The 18,299-nt window shown below is 40.0% G+C and overlaps 1 long non-coding RNA gene across 1 annotated transcript; it reads left to right on the top strand.

The window, feature by feature from the left end:
* Positions 1-14,168: 14,168 nt before the first annotated feature.
* On the top strand, positions 14,169-17,454 carry LOC123642581. Its single transcript, XR_006736487.1, has 2 exons — positions 14,169-14,236; positions 16,980-17,454. It is a non-coding gene; the product is annotated as an uncharacterized LOC123642581 (long non-coding RNA).
* Positions 17,455-18,299: the final 845 nt, after the last annotated feature.

Genomic DNA, 18,299 nt, shown 5'->3' with positions numbered 1-18,299 from the left:
ACATAGTTCAAGGTCTTTGAGGACTAGGAATGGGATGTATCTGAATTTTAATTTATGCCTCTTTATAGCAAACAGTGTGGGCTCAGTAAATAATTATGATAATATTTATATATGTAAACATCTACAAATAATTATCTCAGTAAATATCTGGAACACTGTAGGACTTGATATATAACTGCCAAAGGAATCAAACCTGCTGATGGTTTTTAAACTCTATTCCAATGCAAAGAAAATATGGGGAACAACAAATCTGAGCTTGATTTTATGCATCCAAAGCAAGTAATATCCTAAATTCTAAGCCTGTGGGGCACTTTTGTATCACAATGAGCTATGCTCCTTTCTGAAGTAAAACATTAATCCATGCTATCGCTGGAAGGAGCAGCACCCCAACCGCCCCACTGGGTAACTGGTCTAAAATCCTGCCCTCTTGGCACTTGTGGCCGGGAGAAGGAGCATGAATCACAAGTGCCTGGCACTAGGCCAACATGAAGCCAGGCCTTGTTTCCCTAAAACCTTACCTGAAGTGCTCTTTCAAATCACATTTCCCAAACTGCCTGCCTCCTGTGTTTTATTTTGACTCTGCTCACTTCCGTAAAAGTGAGAAATGAAAAAGAACTATGGCCATTTAAATAAAATTGGTGTCAGGACATAAGAGGCAGCAGTGGACTTATGAAAAAAGTACTGAGAGGAAAGGCTACAGAGAGATGGATTGTGATCTCGGTTTCGCAATATATTAACTCTATGACCCTGGGCCAATTGCTAATCTCTCTGAGTCTCAGTTTCCACATCTGTATAATGGGCACACTAATTACTGTTTTGTCACCTTCCCAAGGCTTTTGTTAGGATTAGGTCAAACACTAGAAACTATTTGAGAAAGGGAGTTTCCCTCTGAGTCTTTTGTAGATAGACAAAAAGAACAATTAGAGGAGGGCTGTATCCAGAAATGAATTAACACCAATCTACTGTCACACAAGGAAAGGGTTTGCTCAGTTTTAAAGGATAAATCTAGTATTTATTTGATCTTCGGTAGTTAGAGAGTGAATTCTTTGACCCATCTTGAAATTTCCCTCACAAACCTTTATTTCAAAGGAACTCTGTTTTGTGTGTCTGCTTGGAGCATAGTTATTTCTTAGAAATAGATTTTTGACCTCGTTTTTCACATGTCTTTATCTTGATTGCTTTTGTACACACGCAAATCCTCAAGAAATTATAGTTTGGTACTGTTTAAGCTTGCATATAAAGAATAAGTGTAAGAATCTGGGAAAATAATCTGTCAGTTGTTTGTAATAATCGCCTTAAATAAGCAGCCCGTGGCTTATCTAAAGCTCGCCCAAGCTAAACAAAGAAGGCAGTCAGCAGAGCCTCAGACGCCGAACTCTGAACCCTGGCTGGACCTTGCACCGGGCAGCCTAGTAACAGGAAGGCAGCAAGACATACTTTGAACCAGGGGTTCTAAGGCTGCCGTGGGGTTATAGACAGGGTGACAGCTGCACTTTGCAGTCTGAACTTTGTACCTCAACACAGGGGCATTTAATCTCCATAACAGGCACTTTGTTTCATTACTTATTAACAGTTCCTCCTTGGGTAAAGTTCTTTGTTAATGGAGTTTTAAAATATGATCTCTTTCCCCCTTATTCCTGCCACGGGGTGGGCCCTGGTGCTTGTTCGCACTATCTGTCCCTCACATGGGCTCAGCCTTCCCTGGGGAGGGCTTCTCTTTGGGTCAAAATTGGCCCTTGTAGAGATGCCGCTTTGTAATTGCGGCCCCAGAGGTGACACAGTGCTCTCCAGTTTACACTTGGAGAAGGTAACCACAGTCCCGATGCCATTAACAGTCACACCACCCAATGACTGGTGTCACTTCACCTCTCCCCACCATATCAACTCTTTTACAATTCATCTTTCTTTTGGCCCATTCTTTTTCCTTTTCCATTGTGTCCTCCTCTCCTTATTTCTTTCTCTGCGTTCAGCCTCTCAGTGGCAGTGGAGTTAAATGATGGTGACCCTGGTCTCATGTATCATCCCCCCAGCCAGAGTAGCCAAGGCATGTTTTGTTGCAGCTGGAAGTCAAAGCAATTTAAGTGCACGTTCAAGTATCCTCCTTTCCAAATAAACACGTTGTACTTAACTTCAACAAATCAGTAACTGATACTCAGTAAGCTTGAAGGGTTAGCTATTTAAAGAGAGGGGCTGGGCTCTAGAAAAGGGAGAGTGGGATTTTCGGTGAGTTAAGCATTAGTTACCACCCACAAAATAAATACTAGTGCTACCAAAAATACTCAGACTTCCAGGTCCCTCAAGCCAGGGAATATATAGACACTATCTCAATTGCCAAATATTGTTCAATACTGATCAATAAATAGGCTTTGGTTTCTGTAACCCAGGAGGTGGTGACTATGGGCCATTCATTTAGTAACTAACAAAGACCATAGGAGCCCTCTCTGAAGCTTTGCTTGAGGGCCAAGAAATTAACCTTTCACCACTCTGCTACTTGTCTATTTTGGGAGTAGTTGAGCTTAGTTCAGACAACAATTCACCCACTTCTCATTTTTTCTTTTTATGTTTAAACATGCCTGTGTGTCTAGCTCTCATTCAACAAGGGGTCAGCCCTGGAGTCAACCCTGTCTGGGTCACCATGCAACAAAAACTCCTGGTTCTTCTGACCCTTCCTCACTCCCCCAACCACACCTAGACCCTCCAGAGTGGTTCAGCCCCGCACCCACCTGCCTGTGCGACTCAGCGCTCAGCCACCGAGCCCATTCATGCCAAAGCTAGTTGACTGAAACTTATTTTGAAAGTCAGAGTCGTATTTACACATCCCTGCCTTACTTTCCTCTTGTTTTCTCCTCGCTTCCTCCCACTCCCATCATGTCTTATTCTCTCTCACCCCTTCTCTTTTCTCCTACTTTTCTTCCCTTTGCTCTTTTCTTTTCCATTAACATGCTCAGATCCGTCATTTACAGACTCATCACTGGAGCACAAATGATAAGGTACAGGAGCAGGTCTGGCTTCTCTGTGCTGTCCCTTATCCCCATAGAATTTTGCCAGCTTTCCATGACAGGCGGATGCAACCCAGTTCAGTCACTTATGCCAGTGTCTGGAGTTAGATTATTTAAAAGAAGAAAAGGGAAATTAGAAACAAATATAAATCCTTTAGAAACATTTGAGTCTCCAACTTTTACACTCAATGTCATCCCTGGATGATCCACAGACCCTATATATCATTTTCCTTGCACTTGGCTTTCCAGGTACCAGCCCATTTCATAGCAGGGTGGCAGGGAGACATAAAAAGCCAGGACATGCATTTCACTGTCTCTGTGCCAACATGTTTTTGGTACTAAAATGCTGTACTCCTGGCTCTTGGGCTTGCTCCTTCCCACAGAAGTCTCTTTGCTTCCTGCTTTGCTCTGGAATCACGCCAGCACCCGCAGCTGGCTCCCCCGGCTCCTCCCAAGGCCCTGGATTAGGTCTGCACCTGTTTGGGATTTGCTCAATCTGAAAAATAGTAGGGCTCCTCCAGAACGTCTAATTTTCTTTGCCCTGAAAGCAATGCATTCAGATGCTTTGGCAGCACACTTAGGACAGCCAGGGGCTGCAGACATGGCCTCCAAATTCAGTCTCAATTACCCTAGACGGAACACGGCAATTGACCCTTGATTTACTCTCCTCCCCGCTCCTCCACCTGCCTCTCAATCCCGGAATCTTGCCACCTGCTCCAGGCAGGTTTAGCAAAGTTCAAGCAAAGGTGATTGTAGCTGATCACTAGAAGATAACAAGAAAAAACTGGTCTGGTTTCATAGCCACTGTAATAATCCAAGCTTAAAGATGAGAAATGCAAGGTTTATTGAATTCCTTTTTTTGAGTAAGATAAATTTAATGAAACAAACAGAATTATCTCATTTGATTTTTAGTTCCTGATCAATCAATGAAAACTTATTATATAAAGTGACTTCAGTATTTCCTGAAAATCCCAATAATAACTTCTTTTTAACCATCCACATCCTTTGGCTTCTTCTCCCAGTACACACATCCACCCACGGGGACAGGAGAGAAGAGATAGGGAGAGCAGACCGTAGATTAGGAGGAACACTGGACAGAATCTGTAAACTAGGACAAGTATCTGCGTGAGGATCTGTTATCAACCGCCTGAGTGATAGGGACACTCAGACCTTCAGGGACCAGTATTTTGGTCTGTAAAATGATGCTTTGAAGGATACAGTCATTAGTTGCCAGATTAAAAAATTGAAGGAAAGAAGTGAAGGAAAGGAAATTAGCGAGTGCAATGCGCACCGTCTGGGGGATGGACACGCTTGAAGCTCTGACTGGGAGGGGGGAGGATGGGGGGGCATGGGCAATATACATAACCTAAACTTTTGTACCCCCATAATATGCTGAAATAAAAAAAAGGAAATTAGCAAGGACAGAGGCATTGCCACACTGAGAGCAAGGAGGTGATAAAGAGAGGAAAAATACATTCTCCAAGAAAGATGCTACTGGTTTGCTTTCTCTGGGCCATTATGTCAATCTCTCCTGTAATTTCTGGACACATCACCTTTCCTCTCATCACATTCAGATTTTCTCTTTATGAGGAATATACTGTTACTATATATATTAAAAAAATTTGAATAGAGAATAATGGCAAATTTTGCCTAATATTAAACTATTTAGATAGAGTACAAAGTTAGATCAACTCATTATTGCTTGACATAATCAATCAACTCCACGGCCTCCTAATTTCCCCCAGCAATTTCTTCTTGGTGTTAATTTTCCATTTATCTTTGGCATAAATTAAGGTTAACTGCCTTTGATTATCTAAGATGAATTGCTCTGGATGGAAAAAAGAGAAACATACCTTTTTAAATGTCATCTAAAACCAGTTGCTGGTTCTCAGTACTGGTGCTTGCATGAATGCCTAGCTACTGGTTATCACCTTTTATATTTCTTACGCTACTCCTAAAATAACACCCAAAATCATTCGATATGAGGTCCAGACCTCATGTGTGTTTATTCACCTCTTTATGCACACCTTATCCATGTCTTTTGCTTTTCCCATCCTCTCAAGTCCTCTAGTCCCTTTCCCAGTTGTTTCTTCCACTAATAAATTTTATAATAGTTCTGTTCCCTTTAGTTCGTCCTTTCCTCACCTCAAGTCCTTAAAACACGTACTTACTGATGTATTTCTTGGAATAGTTTTTTCCGATTTCCAAATGTAGCTTTAAGTTTTTCATTCGTTGCTGAAAGACACTGCTTTACCTAAGATTCATCTGTCCATGTTGCAGTGGCAAAGGTCTTTTGGCTCAGGCTTCTTATGTTGCTCTCAATAAGGATGCAGCGAAAGCAGAAACCTCTGAGGTTTGAGTCGTTGTGTCTGGTCAGGAGAAAAGCTGGACCACTGACCTACTTGCTCTGCAGATGCTTCTAAAGGGAGGCAAGAAAGCAGGAGTCCACAATGCTCAGAAAGAAAGGAAATTTGACATTTATTAAGCACATCCTAAATACCAGGCCATGTACCAGGCTAAAAGAGTTCATATTTGTCTTTCTGGGGGACAGAAAGCTGAGTCAGAAATCTACACAGAACATATAATATTTACCAGAATTAGAGATTTAGCCAAGAACTCCCAGTTGTTCCCTATTCCATCAAGGAGACTGTCTGTCTAAGCATTTTATCCTGGCACTCAAATGCCTCCACAATTTAGCTCCATGTGCTCATCCAAATTTACTGCCCATTATTATGCCTAAGGTATCCACCCGTCAAGCCACGTCATCATAACCTTCTTTTTCCTGTGCTTATGCTCTTTTATGGTAGAAAATGGAGTCTTTAGTGCCAGCCGGGTCTGTATTTGAATCTCGGCTCTGTCATTAGCTACCTATGTGACATTTTCGAGCCTCAGTTGCTTCATCTTTAAAGTGGGACTAATGATTCTTGCAGAGTTAGTGTAAGTGCTGGAGATAATACACATGAAGGACTTGGCTTCATATCTGGCATGCAGAAGGCACTCAGTGAAATATTATTATATCATCATGGTCACTACTATATTTTCTCCACCTCTGTCTTCTTCTAAATCTTTCTCATCAATCCACATTATAATACTTAAGTTCTCTTTCAAACCATTCTTCACCCCCAGTTCAACACTATAGATTTATTTTCATCATGTAATTTCATACTTGATCATATACTAGTTTGTATGCCAAAACCCTGATCTTCAATTACTTGAGTGCAAAGGCCAGTTCTTATGGGTCTCTGCTAAAACACAACTCTGAGCCTTCAAGAAATGAGCAGTAAATAATCACTTCTTTGTCTCTTGGCTAAGATTATGTGTAATGAGCAGTAAATAGTTCTTGGATTTTAACCTGTTCAGAGCATTTGTGTGTATGGAGGTTCCTAGGCTCTGTGACCACATTTTATAATGTTAAGCCATACCCAGCATGCTACAAGCTCTTATTTTAAATAAGTTAAAATGATATGATGCAGTTTCCACAGAAAATACGTCATTGCAATATAGCAACTCTAATAAACTACTTTTTTTAAATACCAGAAATGCAGATTTATATGTTCTAAAGCTTTCTAAGCCTAGAATTAAAGTATGTTGAAAACACATTTTCACGTTCGTTTTAACAATGCAAAAAGCCATATAATTAGCATAAAAAATGCTCCTTATATTTATTTTTCTCTTAACTCCTCACGGAAGTGAAATGAATCAACTGAATGTGCTGGGAGCTGGCCCTCTCTACAAACAACCCCTGGTTTGCTTTTGTTTCAATATTACTGATTTACACAGCACATGCAAGATTATCAATTACATTTGGTAAGATACACATTAACAATTTAAAGTGAGAACTGCCTTATACAGTTTAAAGAAGGATACAGACATATTTTAATTTCTGCTATGGGGATCTTGAAAAAAGTTCAAGGGCAGTGATGCAGAAAGTCCAGGATGTAGATCAGTCTGGACCCACCTGCTCAGAGATTAGCAAACTTTCATCCCTGAACTTTACAGGCTTGAACCACACCCAAGAGACGTACCCAGTTCTGCCTCTGGGACCTGCCCCAACCAGCTTTCTGACCCAGGACAGGCTGTAAGAAACTCTTTTGTTCCTCTTTATGTGGATTAATTTGTCTCACCATTTCCTGCATCTTTCAGAAGTTACTTCAATAGATTATTTTTAGGAGCAAGTTAGTTGGAAGTTGCTGGTAGTTATTACGTTATCTACAAAGCCCAGAGCCAAAAACTAAAGTGTAAAATTTACCCGCTGCTGTCAATCTCCTTTCTAATCTATATAACCAAATTTCTATTAATCATTGAGGTGATTTCCTTCCTTTCACAATGTTTTGAGTTTCCTTTGCTAACTGTCTTATCTAATATCCTTCGCTACAGGTCAAATGTGGGGAGCAGGGAGATTGATAGGCAGGAGTGGAAAGTCTCAAACTTCTCTGAAATACGAAAACATTTATGTAAAAAAATCTATTGTAGAAGTAAAAGAAACTGCAAAATAAATTAATCTGAATGGCTGTAGATTCCAAATGCATAATATTTGGGCAGCAAATGTTGGATAGAACCCTCACTTGAGTGTTATTAGGAAAGTTTCAAGTAAATTCACAAATGATTGATTTGTCCAAATGGAATGATAGTCATTTAGAATTTCATGCAATTGATAAAAAATGTTACATGCCTTCAAGCATCCTCTAAGTCAGGTTTCTATTTCTACAGATATTTCACTGTATCTATTTTCAGGGATAAGAAAGGGCAATAGATTAAATCAACCCTTCAATCAACAAGTATTATTTACCACCTACTCTTCTGTGCAAGCAAAGCAATGCATACTTGGCCGGTGGAACAACCAGACCAGCATAACAACCTGTGCCCACACAGAGGCAGTTGCAACTGGGAAAGGTTAACACAGGTCTAAAATGTAACAATGCGAGCGAGAAATGGATGGGGACACTGCACGGTGAGGTTCTGGTCTTAGGCCCATCTTCTTAGTAAAGACATTGAACTTCTTTTTGTCTCAATGTCCTTTTTGTAAAAATTAAAAACCCAACTAGGTAATTTTTTAAATTTTCTTCAGATCTGAAATTGTATGCTTTTATAAATCAAATATAAAATAGTTTATAATATTTTTATAATAATAGTTTATAAAAATATTTAAAATAGTTTATAATAAATGCCAAAATTTTTTGTATTTACAACTAGAATAGTAGACTAAGGAATTGCAACACCAGTTTACTGTTAATCCAGGGAGATCAGAAACCTCAAAGTCTTTAAGTCCTCCCCCTCCCGTGCCAGAATCAGAAGTTTGGGGAAGTCCCATTGAACAGTATATGGTGTGATGGCAGCGATGGCATTTACTGCTGCCACTGGGAAATCAGAACTGGGCCTCACCCCATCATTTTTTATTTCACTACTACGTTCCTACCATACTGGTTCTTTCTGTCACTCAAACAGAAAGGCTCATTCCCACCGTGGTAGACAAAATAATGCCTCCTCAAAGACGTCCACACCCTAATCCTCAGAACCTGTGAATATGTTATCTTACATGGCAAAAAAACCCTTTGTAGGTGTGTGATTAAGTTAAGACTCTTAAATGGGGAGATTATTCTGGATTATCTGGGAAGGCCAAATATATAATCACAGGGGTTTTTATAAGTTAAAGAGAGAGGCAGGAGAATCAGTTCAGAAGGAGAGCTCAAGACGCTAGATTGCAGCTTTGAAAACAGAGGAAGGGGCCATGAGTCCAGGAATGCAGGTGGCCTCTAGAACCTAGTAAAGGGAAACAAACAGGGTCTCCCCCACAGTGAAACACAGTTTTGAATTGCTTCCACTAAGATTGTGGTAACCGGTTACACTAGCCATAGTAAGCTAATGCACTCACCTTAGGCCCTTTCCACTAGCTGTTTCTAGTACCTAGAATGCCCTTTCTTGAAAGCTTTCCGTAGTAAGCTCCTCGGTGTCATTCTGGTCTCCACGTGTCATCTTTTCTGACTATATAATCTAAAGAACCAGCTAGATCTTTAGCTAATTCTTTGCATAGAGTATGTGTCATTTTTCTGGTTTGTTTCTTAGAGACTTTCTTCCTCTCTCTAAGGCCAATGCCATGAGAACAAGCACCTCGTTTGTCCTGATCACCACCTGATCACCACCATGGTGGTTACAGGAGTTAGAGTGGCGTCTGGCTCGCATCACCAGTTGCTGAAGGTGGGATTTAGGGAACCCAACAAGGGTTCATGGGCCTCAATCCTAAAAACAGCTTCTGAGATACAGGAGGGGGCCTCGACACATACACTTTCATCATCTTTTAATCATAGCAAAAGTCACCTGTCACCACTAAAACAAAACAAAACAAAAAACAGTCTCTTCCTTCCATTTGACCCTCTCTCACTGTCTTTACCTATCTCACAGAGCAGAGTTGAGAAAACACGAGAGAATGAGCTAGACGTGATGAAAATGTGAACTGTGGGATAAGAGGAGTGCCTAATACATGTAAAGATCTTTGAGTTCCTAAGGGATAAATGGTGCTAGATAAATACTAAAATACTAGAGTTTCTTTAAGTTTAAAATTCCGCTTTTACTTATCTGTTTGATAACTATACAATGTTTCCACTCCAGCAAAATTCTGTTGCAGCAAAAAGAAGAGCGATTACCAACCCCCCCCGCCCTTGAAATTTGTTAAAATGGCATTTCCCTTGTGTTGCATTTCCTTAGACCTGTGCAAAAACATCTCCTCTCAAGATAGAAAGCAATGCACAGCTGTAGCCCTTGGAAGAATAATGCTGTGCTCAGAATATCAGATTTTTAAATCTACCAAAGCTGGAAAAGAGATTAAGAATTAAGGCTGGAAGTTTGCCTTTAATGTGCCCTATTATGCACCAGGCATTACAGTTAATATGTCCCTTCAGATTTTGATGACCTACTTTGCCAGGTTTACAGATGCAGCAGTGCACATTAAGGACAGCAGTGGTTCAGCAAGGATTGTGAATTTCCTGGCTTACGTAGATTGACCCTCACACCCCCATGTGATGGTGATGTTTCGTACATGAGAAGTAAAGAGAGAGATGGAGAGGGAAAGAGAGCAAGAGAAATAATTTTATGCTCTTATGGTCACCCTAAATAATATAACATCAAAAGAGGGGAAAAGAGGGTAGAGTTTTTTGCAAACTGGCAGCTATTGGCCAATTGATGCTTGTAGACATGTTCTGTTTGACTGTCCATTGCCTAAAAATTTTTTTTAACTGGAACGGTTTGAGGTGGACATATCTGCTCCAGTAGATTCAACCACTTTCTATTCCCATAATCTGGCTGCTTTAGATATTTACATTTCCCTGTCTTTCTGGCCTTTAAGTTCTGGTCTGTACTTGGCTAATATGGGCATGTTGGGACATCCAACTCTAGATGCCTCCCTATATGGGTGCCAGACTATCTACTTTGTTGTTCCCCTGGAGTAAGAATATGACTCATAGATACAGCTACCTAATTTTTCACTGCCTAATCAGGACTTCTGATTTATAGATTTAGGCACTGGAAAAAAAAAATCTTACAAATTTAAAATTCAAATCACAATTAGATCTACTTAAACCTTGCCTTTTTTTCCAGAAAGGATTTAAGTAGATATAGGTATAAAGATGGGTAATGAATTATTTTTCTTTAAAAGCATCAAATAACATATAATCTGCATCTTGAAAAAACTCCTGGCCATATTGACACCATGTGCGTGGCAGAAGTCAGTCACAGGGGACTGCTGTTTTGTGGAATTTGTTAGAAATGCACTTTCAAAGGAGGAGACAGATGTTCCATTTTCAAAGCATTTGACACAATTGACAGATTTCTCACCAGGTAGGGGGAGGGCTCTGAGAATCCACGGAGCAGTGAGCAGCATATATCTGCTCCTGGGTGAGTCTAACTGGGCAGAGGAGCCCAGAAGAGATGATTCTCAGTAGAAAGTGCAGAATGGAGGTAGAAAGGTGGGTGGAGAAGGTGGAAAAGGCCTTGAGGCCTGTCTGGTCAACTACCGACCAGGACAGAGTCAACAGGCACTCTTGCATATAAGGGAGAAAAAGAGGTGGTGCTTTTATAAGAGCCAGAGAATCCTGGAGAAAAACTCAACTCCCTTTCTCTGGAGTCCAGTTATTTTCTCTGCTTCTTCTCTGCATCTAGCTAATTCAGTCCTCCACTCAAAGTCTAGGAAATGTTGAGGTGTACATTTGAAGGCAAGCCTGGTCCGAGCCACCATCGTCTCTCACCTGACTTTTGCAAAGATCTACCAGCTGCTTTTCCCCAACAGCAGCCAGAGATGGTTTTTAAAAAAGCAAATATAATCACATCACAGCTGTTCTCACAACCCTCCAATACATTCCCCTTATTCTTATGATGAAGCTCAATGCATTTAACCTGCCCTGCAGGATGCTACGTGATCTATTTATCCCAGAGCTTCTCAACCTCTGCTCTACTGGAACCTTTAGCTGGATAATTCTTTGATGTGAGGCTGTCTCTGCACTGTAGGATGTTAAGCAACATTCCTGGTCTCTACCCACTTGATGCCAGTAGAACCCTCTACCCCCAGTTATGGCAACCAAAATATCTCACCAGACATTGCCAGTGTCTGCCCTGATTGAGAACAATAGATCTAACTGGACCCTGCTCTGCCTCCAGCCCGATTCTGCACCATTTCCCACATTTGCTTCAACTCTCCTGTTCTCCAGCCACACGGGCTTCCTGTTCAAATGCAATCTTCCACCACTTGACATTGCTTCTTTACTCCACTCCCCCGCACTTCTGCACTCTCTAGTTCCCACTCATCTTTCAAGATAGATCCTTTCCTAATCCTAGTAGTCTTCCTACCCCCAAACCTTACATGCTTCTGTAACACCCATTTTTTGCACAGGGCTTATCATCATTGAAATTGCTTTTGTAATTAATTCTCCCTGTTTTCCCTTCTGCGCTGAAAGCTGCTTCAGGATAAGAGCCTTATTTGTGCAGCTTGCTGCAGTTTCCAGCAAGTATAGTGCCTAATGCACAATATTCCCAAATAAAATTACTGAAGACAGAAAAATGAGATGAAGTACTAAAAACCAGGAAGCTCAGGGAGGGATGTGACTGCAGGTAAGCACGGAAGCTGCCCTCTTGGGGATTCTCTGTTAGATGGAGTTATGGCATATAACAGCGGCTCTGCCTCTGCTAGTAACAATAGCTAACCTTGAATGAGTGCTAAATTTATGCCAGGTATGGTACTTTATACTCATTATATCAATGAATCTTTAAGACCACCTGACAAGGCAATAGCTATGAGCATCCTCATTTTACAAAGAGGTTAAAGAACTTAACTAGGGTCACACAGCTGGTAAGTGACAGATCCAGAATTCATATTCCAGAAGTTGGACCCAAAGGTCCTTGCTTTTTGGACTATAATGTTTGTCATGAGTCAGGGAGCAGAGAGTTAGAATCTTAACACTTCCACAAATTGTATGATGGGACATTGTTTTAAGAATGCCTGGAGTCTACAGAGTCTTGGTGTCAAGATCTATGTTCTCAAGAATAGGGATGAAGAAATCATTCAGAAGCACCATACCAACTGCCAAATGATTCTTCTCAGTATGGTTTGGAAGGTGAGAGTTGGGCATGGGAACACTAGGGCACAAAAAGGGGAAAAGGAAGTTAAAGACTGTCTCTCCAACACATCATGTCCATGTAAAGCTTCATTTTAATTCACAAACTTTTTTTAAAATGCATAAACATAACAGTCATTCACACTTTAGTATCAGGCCTATGATAAGAAAGCTTTCCTCCCATTGTGTGTGTGTGTGTGTGTGTGTGTGTGTGTGTGTGTGTGTGTGAACTCATGCATGTGAATATAACAACTATGACAACCCTAGGCCCTTCAGTGCAGGGAGATGTGCAGGGTGACTCAGAGAAGAGTTTAAGCCATAAGCATTGGTTGGGTCACTATACACTTGGTTCCAGAAAAGCAGGTGGGAGCAGGACACTGGACATGAAGTGGGAAGATGCCAAAAGTAATTGCTGCCCACTTTGCAATTACTCCCCGGGCCCAGAGGCTGAGAAAAATTATCCCGAGGGCTACCTTTGGCACTGTAAGCCTACAATAGAGTTTTCATGAATAATTCACTTTGCCAAAGTAGAAGTAACCATGGTTTATACTTCACTTTCCTTCCATTAATTTAATCTATGACTTTCATTTTGTCTATCTGTAAAAACAAAAGTGATACAAATATTTAGCAGTAAGCCAGGGAAGTGATTTATTAGGCAACATTTATAAATCATTATTTATGTCACACTAATAGTTCAAATGCTGTTTTTAAAAAATGAGATTTTCACTGAGTACAGATTCAGGAGAATGATAAGCATTCTATACATAGTCAACTGAATTTCATCTCTTCTTTTACAGATAAAATTTCATCTACCCGATTTTGATGCGTGTACTCAAGTGCCAGAGATGGCTTAAAGTATAAAGTCCATCTGTCTAATGGAGGTTTGGCCTATCAATCAAATTTGTCATTACTTGGATTAAGTTGTTGAAAATGATCTGCTTCTTGGAAAATAAGGAAAGTGGAAATGCCATGAGACATTATGGTGAACTATACGGATTTAGGGCAAATGAACCTATACTGGTGGAAATATAAGATCTTGTTACTTAGAGTCCCTTCAGGACTGCTAGAAAGAAAATATTCTCATAAATGTGGTGTCTTCATCCCTTTGGCTTCCTCTTGAGACACCACCCTGGTCATCATGGTACTGTCCCAGGGCCCTGGAGACCAGTACCCTCAGAACTAATTAAAAACTTAGGTAACAGCAATGTTAAAAGGCTGGGAGTCCTTTCTCTCTGAAAGCAGGATCTCTGGCTCCAAGTTTAGGACTTGGTGATATCAAGCTGATACCACAGCATGGACACAGGCTATTTTTGGGCAAAGCCAACTCCAGCGTCTCACTCCCTACACAGGGGACAGGAGCTGACCTTGACTGACCCCATTATGCCCAGGTAACCTGCAAAGGAGTGTTGCCTGCAAAGGGCATGGTACTGGATAGCCAAAATAAATCTAGAACCTCTCGAAAAAAGTTAAGTATTGTCACACACTCCTAGGAGGAAAAATCCTTACTTCTTTTTTCTCCTCTTTTCTCCTTTTCTCAGAAGTAGAAAAGAAAAAAAAGGTTGGTGAGATAAGTGAGATGGCAAAGTTGCTCCTCCTAAACTTATACATAACGTAAATAACATACTGATCTTTTAAAAAGTAAGTTTTATTACTTGTGTATTAATAGTTTTCTGGGAATGTCTTGTGTGTCCCTGCTAAATCATCTAAGACTGACAGTATCTGGAAGGGAAGGGAATTATATGTCTAACTGTGTATGAATATCTCTTTAACTGAGTCAGTATTTAATACGTGAACATAAATTACTTTGCACCCAATGAATGAAAGAACAATTAAATTTAATTTAGGATCATTTTACTTAAACACATGATATCAGACATTCATGGAAAGTATGCACTATTTTTCCATGAAGGACAGAGTAGTAAAAGAAATAAATGAAGAAAGAAGGTAGTGAGCTGTTACCCAATTTACCCAATTATTTCCTCTCCTTTCCCTTAGCAAGGGGGAAAAGCTATCCTGCAATTCTGCTCTAGACTGCTATCCTACATCTGACACTGGCCTTATTTCAGGCATGTAGGCAGCCAGCCTTTGTTACTTGTGCTTGGGGAAGAAATTAGATGGAATACTAAGGCTCTCTTTCCAAGTACATTCCGAAACTCCTGAGTCCTCTCCCGTAACCCCTGCTCTCTCTCACCTTATCCCTCTAGCCACTGGCTCCACCATCCAGGTCTCCACACATTGCTAGATTAACTCCTTCTCTACTTCTTTACTTGGAGACTCAAAGGGAAACCAAAGTAAGGAAGTCGGGGCTGCAAAGATGACAAGGAAATCCTGAAGATACTGTGATAATGCAAGTTCTTCATTTTTCATTATTTTTTATGTCATCTGGTTACTGAGGAAAATAAAAGTAAGTTATGCTCATATGGTTTTGAAGAATAGCGAAAAATAATCGTAAAGAACTTGTCAATTATAACCTAATTTGTAAATGCTATCGGGACATGATAAAAATATCAGAATTGGAGTGATTATTTCTTAGTTGTTGTGAGCCTAATGGATTTGAATTATCAGTAAAAACATACTCAGCAATTTTATGCCACATGTTGGCCTCATGATATAGTTAATTGTCTATATTTTGAAATTATTATATCACTTTATCATTTCAACAAATATTGTTGAGCCCTTCCTTTACATCCAGGACAATGTGAAGCACTGAATGAACTCTTAGATAAAATAAAACATGGTTTCTACTTTTGATGTACTTAAACTCTGATACCAAAGAGAAGATATGACATAATATCTGCCTCTTATAAATGCTATAAAAAACACAGTTCTAGGAGTGCCACGGGAGTTTAAAAAAAGATTACTTTCTATTAGCATAATTATGGAAAGCTCTTCAGAGAAGATAGCATTTAATACTAAAGTATAAAATATATTTTGACCACTAATTGCTTTGTGTGAATGTCTTATCTCCTCAACTACACCATAATCTTCTTGTGGTTAGAGACTTAAGATATTATACTTGTGCTATTCCTCCTCCTTTATTCTCTTAGCAAGGATTAGCTGCCTAGGAGGCCCTTCATACATAATTGTTTCCTAATACTTGCTAAATGGTAAGACAAAAGTCAGAACAAATGCTGCAAATTCCATCTGCATCCTTTAGCTGACTAGATTTTAACGAAGGGATTCTCGATGGGTACTATGAGTGGGCAGATACTCCAACTCCTCTCTTCTGTGTTGGAGAATTGGGAGAGCTGGATTCTAATTCTCACTCTTTTATAACGTGGGGGGGATCAGCCTCCAGTGATCTCACTTAAAAATGAGCCTGATAGCATGTTGAAGATTTACTAAGTATCATTTTATGTGACAAAAGATCGTAAAGTTATTGAGAAAGACATTATACAAATGCAAGATGCCATTATTACTAGTACAGGATTCGTGTGATGTTAAGTTCATTCATGGCAAGACTGCAGAGATTTCTTTAGAAGCATGTCATCGCTTTAATTTTTTATTTCACTTTTATGTTTCAACTGGCTCATCTTTTTGAAGTCATTTTCCTTGTTTGAATAGTTTTCTATTGTACCTTTTCTCTCGAACTGGTTTTATTTGGATGGATTTAGCTTCCCTAGAGGAAGCCACATGTGGAAAACCCTATGAACCATTGAGCTGCTAATAATAATTATCCTCTGCCCTTCTAGAGCCTCTTTTATCTGAGGATATCAAAGCACTTCTCAAACCGGCATCTATAATTATCTCCATCGTACAAAAGAATAACTGCAAGTGAGGCTGAGTGACTTACAGGAGGTTGACAAAGGCAAAAAGCACAGCCCCAAATTCCCTCTGCCTCTTCCTTGCCTATCTCCCAGACTTCAGGACTTTTAGGAAGAGTGAGACCTGGCTTAGACTCTGAGGAGAGTCAGAGAAAAGGGGACCAAGTCTTTACGATCTGAAGCCTTAGCAGAGGCCTACCCTCTGATAATCTGAGGATACATGAGCACAAATGACAAAGCATCAGTAAGCAGCAAGCCAGTGGAGGGAGAGGTCACTCTAGGATAGCTCAGCTAGGAAAGGCTTTGTCAAGTAGAATTTCAGTCAACCCGTCCCAGTGAGTGGCAAGGTCTCCATGCTGCCTTGCCTTTGCAGTTTTCTTTCTCATCTAGAAAAAAAGAGTTTATATTTGGTAAAGGACAGGAGTTCGTTCACTTAGTCCTCAGCAACCCATGTCGAGGGCTATCAGGAGGAATTTCTGGGTTCTCCTTAAGGTTGTAACAAGGCCCAGTGTTCACTGAGATTCAAAGTGCTTTAGTGCTTTACCATCCATTCTTTGAGCCATTACCCATGTCTTCTTTATAACTTTAAGACTTTTGTTTCTGGGTTCTATTTGCAGATAAAATGACATGTCTCAAACTGGCAAATTTCCCCTAAGAATTGGAAAAATAAATAATTTGGACTGGAGTTGGTGACCCAGAGCATTCTGAATAAATGTGGGGTCTAAGAACTGGCAGAAGGCCTGGATCTGACTGATGGAAATGAGGGCTCTAGGCCTTCCATACTAAATGGCGAACTAGGAACTATAAAAGAAATAATGTGGTGAAGAGCTTCGGCCATCAAGTTATCCTAAAAATGAAGTAGGGCATTTTATATGTGGTGAGAAGGGCACTGATTATTATCTGAATATTGCTAATATGTCCCACAGAACCTACTTGGAATAATTTTTTACTATTAATTTGAACAAGAGCACTGAGACTCTTTATATGTATAATAAAGCTAATTTTACATTTAATAGAGATGATTTTATTTTTTAATGTTAGTAAAATCAGAATCTTATTAAATTTTAGAAGTGAATAAAACTTTTATAACTTAAGATTTTCTTTCTGGGTTCTATTTGCTGATTAAAATGCTCCCACTTCAATCCCTTTAGATTAGATTGAATTTTATGGCGTTCACTCTTTTTCCCTTAGACATATCTCAATTGTTTAAAAAAATGTAGTATTTTCATGGCAAGCTGTTTTACAGGTTCATTTTCACATTTGCTCTCATATTTAACTGAATATTAACAGTTTGTATTTTTCTGGTCAATACGGAATTAAGGGTGCTCTATTTGGGGAAAATAATAACTATTATTTATGAAGCTTTACTATACATCCAGTCCTGAGATAAGCTGCGTGCCCCACATCTGCAGTCCCCAGCCCCTGGACCATGGACAGGTACCCGTTCGTGGGCTGTTAGGAACTGGGCAGCACAGCAGGAGGTGAGCAGTGGGAGAGCAGGTGAACCTTCATCTGTATTTACAGCCGCTCCCCATCATTCACATCACTGCCTGAGCTCCGCCTCCTGTCAGATCAACAGCAGCATTAGATTCTGCATTATGGCGAGTTGCATAATTATTTCCTTATATATTACAATGTAATAAGAGCAGAAATAGCATGTACAGTAAATGTAATACACTTGAATCATCCCAAAACCATCCCACCGCCCCAACCCCAGTCCATGGAAAAATTGTCTTCCATGAAACTGGTCCCTGGTGCCATAAAGGTTGGGGACCACCGTACTACATCATTTAGGCCTTAAAACATCATGGAGGTAGGCACTAGTTTTATATGCATTTTATAGATGAGGAAACTGAGGCTTAGAAATTTAAGTCATTGGACTAATGTTCCACAGCTAATAAATGGCATAGCTATTATTAAAACCCAAATCCTACTGA

This window comes from Lemur catta, chromosome 1 (assembly GCF_020740605.2).
Source record: "Lemur catta isolate mLemCat1 chromosome 1, mLemCat1.pri, whole genome shotgun sequence".
In the NCBI taxonomy this organism is placed as follows: Eukaryota; Metazoa; Chordata; class Mammalia; order Primates; family Lemuridae; genus Lemur; species Lemur catta.
This window is presented reverse-complemented; position numbering and strand designations above follow the sequence as displayed.